Raw genomic sequence first — 12,760 nt, 5'->3', positions numbered from 1 at the left:
GGAAAAAACGCATACGCACTTTATGGGCAACGAAGCAAGCAAGCAATGCAAATGTGCACAACAAAGAAGTCTCACTTCCCACCGGTCAAAAGGGCCATCCTAAAAAATTGTAAAAACCAGAAATGCAGGACAGGCCATGGAGAACAGGGAGCCTTTATACGCTGATGGGCAGTGTGTGAACTGCCGAGAGCCACTCTGGAGAAGTGTATGGTGGTTCCTAAATCATCTAAAAAACAGAGCTACAGAGCATAGGACTCTTCCAATCATGGGAGTATATCTAGGGAAGTCTAAAAATCAACAAGACACAAGCACACCACAGTTTAGGGCTACTCTGTTTACAAGAACCTCAACTTCAGTACACCTTAAATATCCCAGGAAAGAGAACAATGGATAAAGAAGATGTGGTACTTATGTACAATGGAATATCTCTTCACCATGAAATCAATGTAATAAGGCTAGTAGAAGGATAAAGAGTGGATTTAGGTCCGATAATACTACTTGAAATAAGTCAAACAGAAAAAGAAACATATCATAAGATATCACTTATAGAGGGAGGGTAAATATGGCTGCACAAGAAATGAATTACAGAACAGAACAGTGTCTCACATTTAGAAAACACACTTATGTCAGCTTAAGGGGAAAGGAGAGGTGGGGTGATGCATAAAACCAGAGTTTGAAATTAGCACAGATACCGTTCAATAAACCAAATAGGTATTAGACAAGATCTACACCTTGCTCAATGAACTGGCCTCAACACACCCTATACACCGCAGAGAAATATATCTGAGTAATAAGAATCTTAAAACCCATGTATTGATATATCTCCATAAAGGAATCAAGTGTGTGCAGAGCGGCACAAACACAGCAGTGAAAATGAGCTAAACCCCATTATAGAAATAAATTTTAAAAACAAAACGCTGAAACAATGAAAGAGAGAAAAATTCTTACAAAATTCGCTCAGGGGCTGTGATGCAACCTGGATTGACCACATATAAACCCACAGCTGGATAAGACATAAGGCTGGACACTTGGGGCTGACAGGATTGGTGAGCTTTGGTGAGCAACTGCCGAAAGTTTAATGCAATACTTCATGCTACTCATTCCAAGGGTCCCAACACTCCAGGTTGAAGGGAATCTTCCTACAGCTAAACCATGCTTGGGAAACCCAGTGACTGGTATACCATATGATCGGGAAAGGTTTCTAAAATGCACCTCATTTTTCCTCTCCTGTGGCTCCGGATCGACATTCCAGCCGCTTTACTAACAACATCCCCACATGGAGTCAATGCCTTTAAGTTCTGGTATCGCACAGTCTGCAGTTAGTGCAGAGGATGAATGAGAATAGGGGGAACCAGTGAGAAACTAGCTGTAGAGGTTTCAATGGGCACATGTCACTCTAATATCACATCAGTAAGAAGAATTAACCAAAGGCACAGCAAGGTGCCCCAGAAGAAAAATAGGGCTTCAAGGAATACTGTGGTTATGGGGCAAGACCACAAAAAATAAGAGCTAAAAAATGGAGCTAAGGGCCACTGCAATTCAAAAACCTGCAGTGTTATAAAGGCCAACTATTTTTAAAAAATATATTGAGGTAAGGCTATGAAAAGGCACTGAAAGCAAGGCAGAACTGCAGGAAACCGATTTCAGGAGGTAGACTGGAATTGCATTGAAAACATATGAAGAGAGTCAGAAACTCGACAATGATGCACTTGGCCAAAAAGGGCGTATGCGTTTTTTCCTGAATATATTCAGGAAAAAACGCATACGCACTTTTTGGCCAACCAAGCAAGCTTGCAAAGGAAATCTGCACTACAATGAAGTCTCACTTCCACCTGGTCAAAAGGGCCATCTGAAAAAAGTGTAAAATCCATAAAGGCACGACAGGCCATGGAGAACTGGGAGCCTTCTTATGCTGATGGGCGGGATGTAAATTGCCAACAGCCACTCTGGAGAAGTGTATGGTGTTTCCTGAAACATCTAAAAAACAAAGCAACAGAGCCTAGGGCACTGCCACTTATGGTCCTATAGCTTAGGGAAATTAAAATCAAAAAGACACAGCCACACCAAAGTTTGGGACGGCTCTGTTTACAAGAACCTCGTTTACCGTACAAGTTCAATATCGCAGAAAGTGAAAAATGGATAAAGAACTTGTGGTACTTACGTACAATGCAATATCACTCAGCAATGAAATCTATGTCATCAGGCCCGTAGCAGCATAATGAGTGAATTCAGGTATGATGATTCGAACTGAAATAAGTCACACAGAAAAGAAACATCATAAGGTGTCACTAATGCACAGAATGTGAACTTGGCTACACATGAACTGAATTACAAAACAGAACAGTGTCTCAAGTTTAGAAAACCAACTTATGATTGCTTAACGGGGAAGGTGAGTTGGGGTGCTGCATAAAACCAGAGATTGAAATGAGCACAGATAATGTTCCTTAAGCCAAATATGGAATAGACAAGAGCTACTCCTTGCTCAACGAAATGGACTCAACACCCCATATTAAACGCCTAAGAATGTACCTGACTAGTAAGTATCTTAAAACCTATGGATTGCTATGTCTCCAAAAGAAAATCAAGCGTGTGTACAGGGGCATAAACGCAGCAGTGATAGGATTGGAGAGGTTCGGTGAGCAAATGAAGACCCTTTGAAGTCATATTGCATGGTACCCATTCCACGGGTCTCAACTCTCCAGGTTTAAGGTATTCATCCTTCAGCTAAAACATGCATGTGGAACCCAGAGTATGATCAACCATGTGAACGGGAGACGTGTTCAAATATGTCTCAGTTTTCCTCCCCTGGTACTCGGGTGCAACATTCCAGACGCTTTACTAACACACTCCCGTCTTGGAGAGTCAGTCCCTTTAACCTCCTGTTTGGCCCAGTTGCAATTTCAGTGGAAGATGTACAGGAATGGGGAGAACCAATGAGAGGCTAGCTGGAGGTGTCTGGACGGGCAAATTTAACTCTAATTTCCCACCAGGAAGAGGAAGTAACCAAAGGCTCAGCATGCCGGGCCGGAACCAGATTAGGGCCTGAAGCCATCCTGCGGTGTTGCGGCCAGCTCAAAAGAAAGCGAGTTGAAGAAAGGAGCTCAGGGTCACTGTAATTCACAAACCTGCAGAGTTATAAATGACAGCTATCGTCCAAAAATATACTGAAGTAAGGCTGCCAAGAGGACTTGAAAGCAGGGCAGAATTGCAGGAAACCGATTTCAGGAGGTAGACTGGAATTGCATTGAAAGCATAGGAAAAGAGGCAGAACGTCCACAATGATGCACTTGGCCAAAAAGGGCGTATGCGTTTTTTCCTGAATATATTCAGGAAAAAACGCATACGCCCTTTTTGGCCAACCAAGCAAGCTTGCAAAGGAAATCTGCACTAAAATGAAGTCTCACTTCCCCCCGGTCAAAAGGGCCATCTGAAAAAAGTGTAAAATCCAGAAAGGCAGGACAGGCCATGGAGAACTGGGAGCCTTGTTATGCTGATCGGCGGAATGAAAATTGCCAACAGACACTCGGGAGAAGTGTATGGTGTTTCCTGAAACATCTAAAAAACAAAGCAACAGAACCTAGGGCACTTCCACTTATGGTCCTATAGCTTAGGGAAATTAAAATCAAAAAGACACAGCCACCCCAAAGTTTGGAACGGCTCTGTTTACAAGAACCTCGTTTACAGTACAAGTCCAACATCGCAGAAAGTGAAAAATGGATAAAGAAGTTGTGGTATTTACTTACAAAGCAATATCACTCAGCAATGAAATCTGTGTCATCAGGCCCTTAGCATCACAATGAGTGGATTCAGGTATGATGATTCTAACTGAAATAAGTCACACAGAAAAGGAAACATCATAAGATATCAGTAATACACGGAATGTAAACTTGGCTACACAGGAACTGAATTACAGAACAGAACAGGGTCTCAAATTTAGAAAACCAACTTATGCTTGCTTAAGGGGAAAGGTGAGTTGGGGTCCTGCATAAAACCAGAGATTGAAATGAGCACAGATAAAGTTCCTTAAGCCAAATATGGAATAGACAAGAGCTACTCCTTGCTCAACGAAATGGACTCAACACCCCATATTAAACGCCTAAGAATATACCTGACTAGTAAGTATCTTAAAACCTATGGATTGCTATGTCTCCGAAAGAGAATCAAGCATGTGTACAGGGGCACAAACGTAGCAGTGATAGGATTGGAGAGGTTCATGAGCAAATGAAGACCCTTTGAAGTCATATTGCATGGTACCCTTTCCACGGGTCTTAACTCTCCAGGTTTAAGTTATTCTTCCTTCAGCTAAAACATGCATGTGGAACCCAGAGTATGATCAACCATGTGAACGGGAGACGTGTTCAAATATGTCTCAGTTTTCCCCCCCTGGTACTCGGGTGCAACATTCCAGACGCTTTACTAACACACTCCCGTCTTGGAGAGTCAGTCCCTTTAACCTCCTGTTTGGCCCAGTTTGCAATTTCTGCGAAAGATGAACAGGAATAGCGAGAACCAATGAGAGGCTAGCTGGAGGTGTCTGGACGGGCAAATTTAACTCTCATTTCCCACCAGGAAGAGGAATTAACCAAAGGCTCAGCGTACCGTGCCGGAACCAGATTAGGGCCTGAAGCCATCCTGCGGTGTTGCGGCCAGCTCACAAGAAAGCGAGTTGAAGAAAGGAGATCAGGGGCACTGTAATTCACAAACCTGCAGAGTTATAAATGACAGCTATCGTCCAAAAATAGACTGAAGTAAGGCTGCCAAGAGGACTTGAAAGCGGGGCAGAATTGCAGGAAACCGATTTCAGGAGGTAGACTGGAATTGCATTGAAAGCATAGGAAAAGAGGCAGAACGTCCACAATGATGCACTTGGCCAAAAAGGGCGTATGCGTTTTTTCCTGAATATATTCAGGAAAAAACGCATACGCCCTTTTTGGCCAACCAAGCAAGCTTGCAAAGGAAATCTGCACTACAATGAAGTCTCACTTCCCCCCGGTCAAAAGGGCCATCTGAAAAAAGTGTAAAATCCAGAAAGGCAGGACAGGCCATGGAGAACTGGGAGCCTTGTTATGCTGACGGGCGGGATGTAAATTGCCAACAACCACTCGGGAGAAGTGTATGGTGTTTCCTGAAACATCTAAAAAACAAAGCAACAGAACCTAGGGCACTTCCACTTATGGTCCTATAGCTTAGGGAAATTAAAATCAAAAAGACACAGCCACCCCAAAGTTTGGAACGGCTCTGTTTACAAGAACCTCGTTTACAGTACAAGTTCAACATCGCAGAAAGTGAAAAATGGATAAAGAAGTTGTGGTATTTACTTACAAAGCAATATCACTCAGCAATGGAAACTGTGTCATCAGGCCCTTAGCAGCACAATGAGTGGATTCAGGTATGATGATTCTAACTGAAATAAGTCACACAGAAAAGGAAACATCATAAGATATCAGTAATACACAGAATGGAAACTTGGCTACACAGGAACTGAATTACAGAACAGAACAGGGTCTCAAATTTAGAAAACCAACTTATGCTTGCTTAAGGGTAAAGGTGAGTTGGGGTGCTGCATAAAACCAGAGATTGAAATGAGCACTGATAAAGTTCCTTAAGCCAAATATGGAATAGACAAGAGCTACTCCTTGCTCAACGAAATGGACTCAACACCGCATATTAAACGCCTAAGAATGTACCTGACTAGTAAGTATCTTAAAACCTATGGATTGCTATGTCTCCAAAAGAGAATCAAGCATGTGTACAGGGGCATAAACGCAGCAGTGATAGGATTGGAGAGGTTCGGTGAGCAAATGAAGACCCTTTGAAGTCATATTGCATGGTACCCATTCCACGGGTTTCAAATATCCAGGTTTAAGGTATTCTGCCTTCAGCTAAAACATGCATGTGGAACCTAGAGTATGATCAACCATGTGATCGGGAGACGTGTTCAAATATGTCACAGTTTTCGTACCCTGGTACTCGGGTGCAACATTCCAGACGCTTTACTAACACTCTCCCGACTTGGAGAGTCAGTCCCTTTAACCTCCTGTTTGGCCCAGTTTGCAATTTCTGCGGAAGATGAACAGGAATAGCGAGAACAAATGAGAGACTACCTGGAGGTGTCTGAACGGGCAAATTTAACTCTCATTTCCCACCAGGAAGAGGAATTAACCAAAGGCTCAGCGTGCCGTGCCGGAACCAGATTAGGGCCTGAAGCCATCCTGCGGTGTTGCGGCCAGGTCACAAGAAAGCGAGTTGAAGAAAGGAGCTCAGGGTCACTGTAATTCACAAACCTGCAGAGTTATAAATGACAGCTATCATCCAAAAACAGACTGAAGTAAGGCTGCCAAGAGGACTTGAAAGCGGGGCAGAATTGCAGGAAACCGATTTCAGGAGGTAGACTGGATTTGCATTGAAAGCATAGGAAAAGAGGCAGAACGTCCACAATGATGCACTTGGCCAAAAAGGGCGTATGCGTTTTTTCCTGAATATATTCAGGAAAAAACGCATACGCCCTTTTTGGCCAACCAAGCAAGCTTGCAAAGGAAATCTGCACTACAATGAAGTCTCACTTCCCCCTGGTCAAAAGGGCCATCTGAAAAAAGTGTAAAATCCAGAAAGGCAGGCCAGGCCATGGAGAACTGGGAGCCTTGTTATGCTGATGGGCGGGATGTAAATTGCCAACAGACACTCGGGAGAAGTGTATGGTGTTTCCTGAAACATCTAAAAAACAAAGCAACAGAGCCTAGGGCACTTCCACTTATGGTCCTATAGCTTAGGGAAATTAAAATCTAAAAGACACAGCCACCCCAAAGTTTGGGACGCCTCTGTTTACAAGAACCTCTTTTACCGTACAAGTTCAATATCACAGAAAGTGAAAAATGGATAAAGAAGTTGTGGTACTTACGTACAATGCAGTATCACTCAGCAATGAAATCTATGTCATCAGGCCCGTAGCAGCATAATGAGTGGATTCAGGTACGATGATTCTAACTGAAATAAGTCACACAGAAAATGAAACATCATAAGATATCACTAATACACGGAATGTAAACTTGGTTACACAGGAGCTGAATTCCAAAACAGAACAGGGTCTCAAATTTAGAAAACCAACTTATGCTTGCTTAAGGGTAAAGGTGAGTTGGGGTGCTGCATAAAACCAGAGATTGAAATGAGCACAGATAAAGTTCCTTAAGCCAAATATGGAATAGACAAGAGCTACTCCTTGCTCAACGAAGTGGACTCAACACTCCATATTAAATGCCTAAGAATGTACCTGACTAGTAAGTATCTTAAAACCTATGGATTGCTATGTCTCCAAAAGAGAATCAAACGTGTGTACAGGGGCATAAACGCAGCAGTGATAGGATTGGAGAGGTTCAGTGAGCAAATGAAGACCCTTTGAAGTCATATTGCATGGTACCCATTCCACGGGTTTCAACTACCCAGGTTTAAGGTATTCTTCTTTCAGCTAAAACATGCATGTGGAACCTAGAGTATGATCAACCATGTGATCAGGAGACGTGTTCAAATATGTCTCAGTTTTCGTACCCTGGTAGTCGGGTGCAACATTCCAGATGCTTTACTAACACTCTCCCGACTTGGAGAGTCAGTCCCTTTAACCTCCTGTTTGGCCCAGTTTGCAATTTCTTGGGAAGATGAACAGGAATAGCGAGAACCAATGAGAGACTAGCTGGAGGTGTCTGGACGGGCAAATTTAACTCTCATTTCCAACCAGGAAGCGGAATTAACCAAAGGCTCAGCATGCCGTGCCGGAACCAGATTAGGGCCTAATGCCATACTGTGGTGTTGCGGCTAGCTCAAAAGAAAGCGAGTTGAAGAAAGGAGCTCAGGGGCACTGTAATTCACAAACCTGCAGAGTTATAAATGACAGCTCTCGTCCAAAAATAGACTGAAGTAAGGCTGCCAAGAGGACTTGAAAGCGGGGCAGAATTGCAGGAAACCGATTTCAGGAGGTAGACTGGAATTGCATTGAAAGCATAGGAAAAGAGGCAGAGCGTCCACAATGATGCACTTGGCCAAAAAGTCCGTATGCGTTTTTTCCTGAATATATTCAGGAAAAAACGCATACGCACTTTTTGGCCAACCAAGCAAGCTTGCAAAGGAAATCTGCAGTACAATGAAGTCTCACTTCCCCCCGGTCAAAGGGGCCATCTGAAAAATGTGTAAAATCCAGAAAAGCAGGACAGACCATGGAGAACTGGGAGCCTTGTTATGCTGATGGGCGGGATGTAAATTGCCAACAACCACTCGGGAGAAGTGTATGGTGTTTCCTGAAACATCTAAAAAACAAAGCAACAGAGCCTAGGGCACTTCCACTTATGGTCCTATAGCTTAGGGAAATTAAAATCAAAAAGACACAGCCACCCCAAAGTTTGGGACGCCTCTGTTTACAAGAACCTCGTTTACAGTACAAGTTCAACATCGCAGAAAGTGAAAAATGGATAAAGAAGTTGTGGTATTTACTTACAAAGCAATATCACTCAGCAATGAAATCTATGTCATCAGGCCCTTAGCATCACAATGAGTGGATTCAGGTATGACGATTCTAACTGAAATAAGTCACAAAGAGAAAGAAACATCATAAGATATCAGTAATACACGGAATGTAAACTTGGCTACACAGGAAGTAAGTTACAGAACAGAACAGGGTCTCAAATTTAGAAAACCAACTTATGCTTGCTTAAGGGTAAAGGTGAGTTGGGGTGCTGCATAAAACCAGAGATTGAAATGAGCACAGATAAAGTTCCTTAAGCCAAATATGGAATAGACAAGAGCTACTCCTTGCTCAACGAAATGGACTCAACACCGCATATTAAACGCCTAAGAATGTACCTGACTAGTAAGTATCTTAAAACCTATGGATTGCTATGTCTCCAAAAGAGAATCAAGCGTTTGTACAGGGGCATAAACGCAGCAGTGATAGGATTGGAGAGGTTCGGTGAGGAAATGAAGACCCTTTGAAGTCATATTGCATGGTACCCATTCCACGGGTCTCAACTCTGCAGGTTTAAGGTATTCTTCCTTCAGCTAAAACATGCATGTGGAACCCAGAGTATGATCAACCGTGTGAACAGGAGACGTGTTCAAATATGTCTCAGTTTTCCTCCCCTGGTACTCGGGTGCAACATTCCAGACGCTTTACTAACACTCTCCCCACTTGAAGAGTCAACGCCTTTAACCGCCTGTTTGGCCCAGTTTGCAATTTCTGCGGAAGATGAACAGGAATAGTGAGAACAAATGAGAGACTAGCTGGAGGTGTCTGGACGGGCAAATTTAACTCTCATTTCCCACCAGGAAGAGGAATTAACCAAAGGCTCAGTGTGCCGTGCCGGAACTAGATTAGGGCCTGAAGTCATCCTGCGGTGTTGCGGCCAGGTCACAAGACAGCGAGTTGAAGAAAGGAGCTCAGGGGCACTGTAATTCACAAACCTGCAGAGTTATAAATGAGAGCTATCATCCAAAAATAAACTGAAGTAAGGCTGCCAAGAGGACTTGAAAGCGGGGCAGAATTGCAGGAAACCGATTTCAGGAGGTAGACTGGAATTGCATTGAAAGCATAGGAAAAGAGGCAGAACGTCCACAATGATGCACTTGGCCAAAAAGGGCGTATGCGTTTTTTCCTGAATATATTCAGGAAAAAACGCATACGCCCTTTTTGGCCAACCAAGCAAGCTTGCAAAGGAAATCTGCACTACAATGAAGTCTCACTTCCCCCCGGTCAAAAGGGCCATCTGAAAAAAGTGTAAAATCCAGAAAGGCAGGACAGGCCATGGAGAACTGGGAGCCTTGTTATGCTGATGGGCGGGATGTAAATTGCCAACAGACACTCGGGAGAAGTGTATGGTGTTTCCTGAAACATCTAAAAAACAAAGCAACAGAGCCTAGGGCACTTCCACTTATGGTCCTATAGCTTAGGGAAATTAAAATCTAAAAGACACAGCCACCCCAAAGTTTGGGACGCCTCTGTTTACAAGAACCTCTTTTACCGTACAAGTTCAATATCACAGAAAGTGAAAAATGGATAAAGAAGTTGTGGTACTTACGTACAATGCAGTATCACTCAGCAATGAAATCTATGTCATCAGGCCCGTAGCAGCATAATGAGTGGATTCAGGTACGATGATTCTAACTGAAATAAGTCACACAGAAAAAGAAACATCATAAGATATCACTAATACACGGAATGTAAACTTGGTTACACAGGAGCTGAATTCCAAAACAGAACAGGGTCTCAAATTTAGAAAACCAACTTATGCTTGCTTAAGGGTAAAGGTGAGTTGGGGTGCTGCATAAAACCAGAGATTGAAATGAGCACAGATAAAGTTCCTTAAGCCAAATATGGAATAGACAAGAGCTACTCCTTGCTCAACGAAGTGGACTCAACACTCCATATTAAATGCCTAAGAATGTACCTGACTAGTAAGTATCTTAAAACCTATGGATTGCTATGTCTCCAAAAGAGAATCAAACGTGTGTACAGGGGCATAAACGCAGCAGTGATAGGATTGGAGAGGTTCAGTGAGCAAATGAAGACCCTTTGAAGTCATATTGCATGGTACCCATTCCACGGGTTTCAACTACCCAGGTTTAAGGTATTCTTCTTTCAGCTAAAACATGCATGTGGAACCTAGAGTATGATCAACCATGTGATCAGGAGACGTGTTCAAATATGTCTCAGTTTTCGTACCCTGGTAGTCGGGTGCAACATTCCAGATGCTTTACTAACACTCTCCCGACTTGGAAAGTCAGTCCCTTTAACCTCCTGTTTGGCCCAGTTTGCAATTTCTGCAGAAGATGAACAGGAATAGCGAGAACCAATGAGAGACTAGCTGGAGGTGTCTGGACGGGCAAATTTAACTCTCATTTCCAACCAGGAAGAGGAATTAACGAAAGGCTCAGCATGCCGTGCCGGAACCAGATTAGGGCCTAATGCCATACTGTGGTGTTGCGGCCAGCTCAAAAGAAAGCGAGTTGAAGAAAGGAGCTCAGGGGCACTGTAATTCACAAACCTGCAGAGTTATAAATGACAGCTATCGTCCAAAAATAGACTGAAGTAAGGCTGCCAAGAGGACTTGAAAGCGGGGCAGAATTGCAGGAAACCGATTTCAGGAGGTAGACTGGAATTGCATTGAAAGCATAGGAAAAGAGGCAGAGCGTCCACAATGATGCACTTGGCCAAAAAGGCCGTATGCGTTTTTTCCTGAATATATTCAGGAAAAAACGCATACGCACTTTTTGGCCAACCAAGCAAACTTGCAAAGGAAATCTGCACTACAATGAAGTCTCACTTCCCCCCGGTCAAAAGGGTCATCTGAAAAAAGTGTAAAATCCAGAAAGGCAGGACAGGCCATGGAGAACTGGGAGCCTTGTTATGCTGATGGGCGGGATGTAAATTGCCAACAGACACTGGGGAGAAGTGTATGGTGTTTCCTGAAACATCTAAAAAACAAAGCAACAGAACCTAGGGCACTTCCACTTATGGTCCTATAGCTTAGGGAAATTAAAATCAAAAAGACACAGCCACCCCAAAGTTTGGGACGCCTCCGTTTACAAGAACCTCGTTTACCGTACAAGTTCAATATCACAGAAAGTGAAAAATGGATAAAGAACTTGTGGTACTTACGTACAATGCAGTATCACTCAGCAATGAAATCTATGTTATCAGGCCCGTAGCAGCACAATGAGTGGATTCAGGTACGATGATTCTAACTGAAATAGGTCACACAGAAAAAGAAACATCATAAGATATCACTAATACACAGAATGTAAACTTGGCTACACAGGAACTGAATTCCAAAACAGAACAGGGTCTCAAATTTAGAAAAGCAACTTATGCTTGCTTAAGGGGAAAGGTGAGTTGGGGTGCTGCATAAAACCAGAGATTGAAATGAGCACAGATAAAGTTCCTTAAGCCAAATATGGAATAAACAAGAGCTACTCCTTGCTCAATGAAATGGACTCAACACCGCATATTAAACGCCTAAGAATGTACCTGACTAGTAAGTATCTTAAAACCTATGGATTGCTATGTCTCCGAAAGAGAATCAAGCATGTGTACAGGGGCATAAACGCAGCAGTGATAGGATTGGAGAGGTTCGGTGAGCAAATGAAGACCCTTTGAAGTCATATTGCATGGTACCCATTAAACGGGTCTTAACTCTCCAGGTTTAAGGTATTCTTCTTCAGCTAAAACATGCATGTGGAACCCAAGTATGATCAACCATGTGAACGGGAGACGTGTTCAAATATGTCTCAGTTTTCCTCCCCTGGTACTCGGGTGCAACATTCCAGACGCTTTACTAACACTCTCCCCACTTGAAGAGTCAACGCCTTTAACCGCCTGTTTGGCCCAGTTTGCAATTTCTGCGGAAGATGAACAGGAATAGTGAGAACAAATGAGAGACTAGCTGGAGGTGTCTGGACGGGCAAATTTAACTCTCATTTCCCACCAGGAAGAGGAATTAACCAAAGGCTCAGCGTGCCGTGCCGGAACTAGATTAGGGCCTGAAGTCATCCTGCGGTGTTGCGGCCAGGTCACAAGACAGCGAGTTGAAGAAAGGAGCTCAGGGGCACTGTAATTCACAAACCTGCAGAGTTATAAATGAGAGCTATCGTCAAAAAATAAACTGAAGTAAGGCTGCCAAGAGGACTTGAAAGCGGGGCAGAATTGCAGGAAACCGATTTCAGGAGGTAGACTGGAATTGCATTGAAAGCATAGGAAAAGAGGCAGAACGTCCACAATGAT

The 12,760-nt window shown here is 43.3% G+C and overlaps 1 long non-coding RNA gene across 6 annotated transcripts in view; it reads right to left on the bottom strand.

Annotated features, from left to right (window-relative positions):
- Nucleotides 1-11,710, bottom strand: part of LOC307181204 — a 459,350-nt gene extending 447,640 nt beyond the window's left edge. For all 6 annotated transcript variants that reach the window (XR_013826102.1, XR_013826103.1, XR_013826104.1 and 3 more), the window contains exons 1-2: nt 11,639-11,710; nt 5,323-5,404 (exon numbers count right to left, since the gene is read on the bottom strand). This is a non-coding gene — a long non-coding RNA (uncharacterized lncRNA). The remainder of the gene's footprint in view (nt 1-5,322; nt 5,405-11,638) is intronic.
- Between the last annotated feature and the right edge of the window lie 1,050 nt (nt 11,711-12,760).

This window comes from Stenella coeruleoalba (assembly GCF_951394435.1).
Source record: "Stenella coeruleoalba genome assembly, contig: scaffold_217, whole genome shotgun sequence".
NCBI classification, from domain to species: domain Eukaryota; kingdom Metazoa; phylum Chordata; class Mammalia; order Artiodactyla; family Delphinidae; genus Stenella; species Stenella coeruleoalba.
The sequence above is the reverse complement of the archived record's forward strand: the minus strand, read 5'-3'. Positions and strand labels throughout refer to the sequence as shown.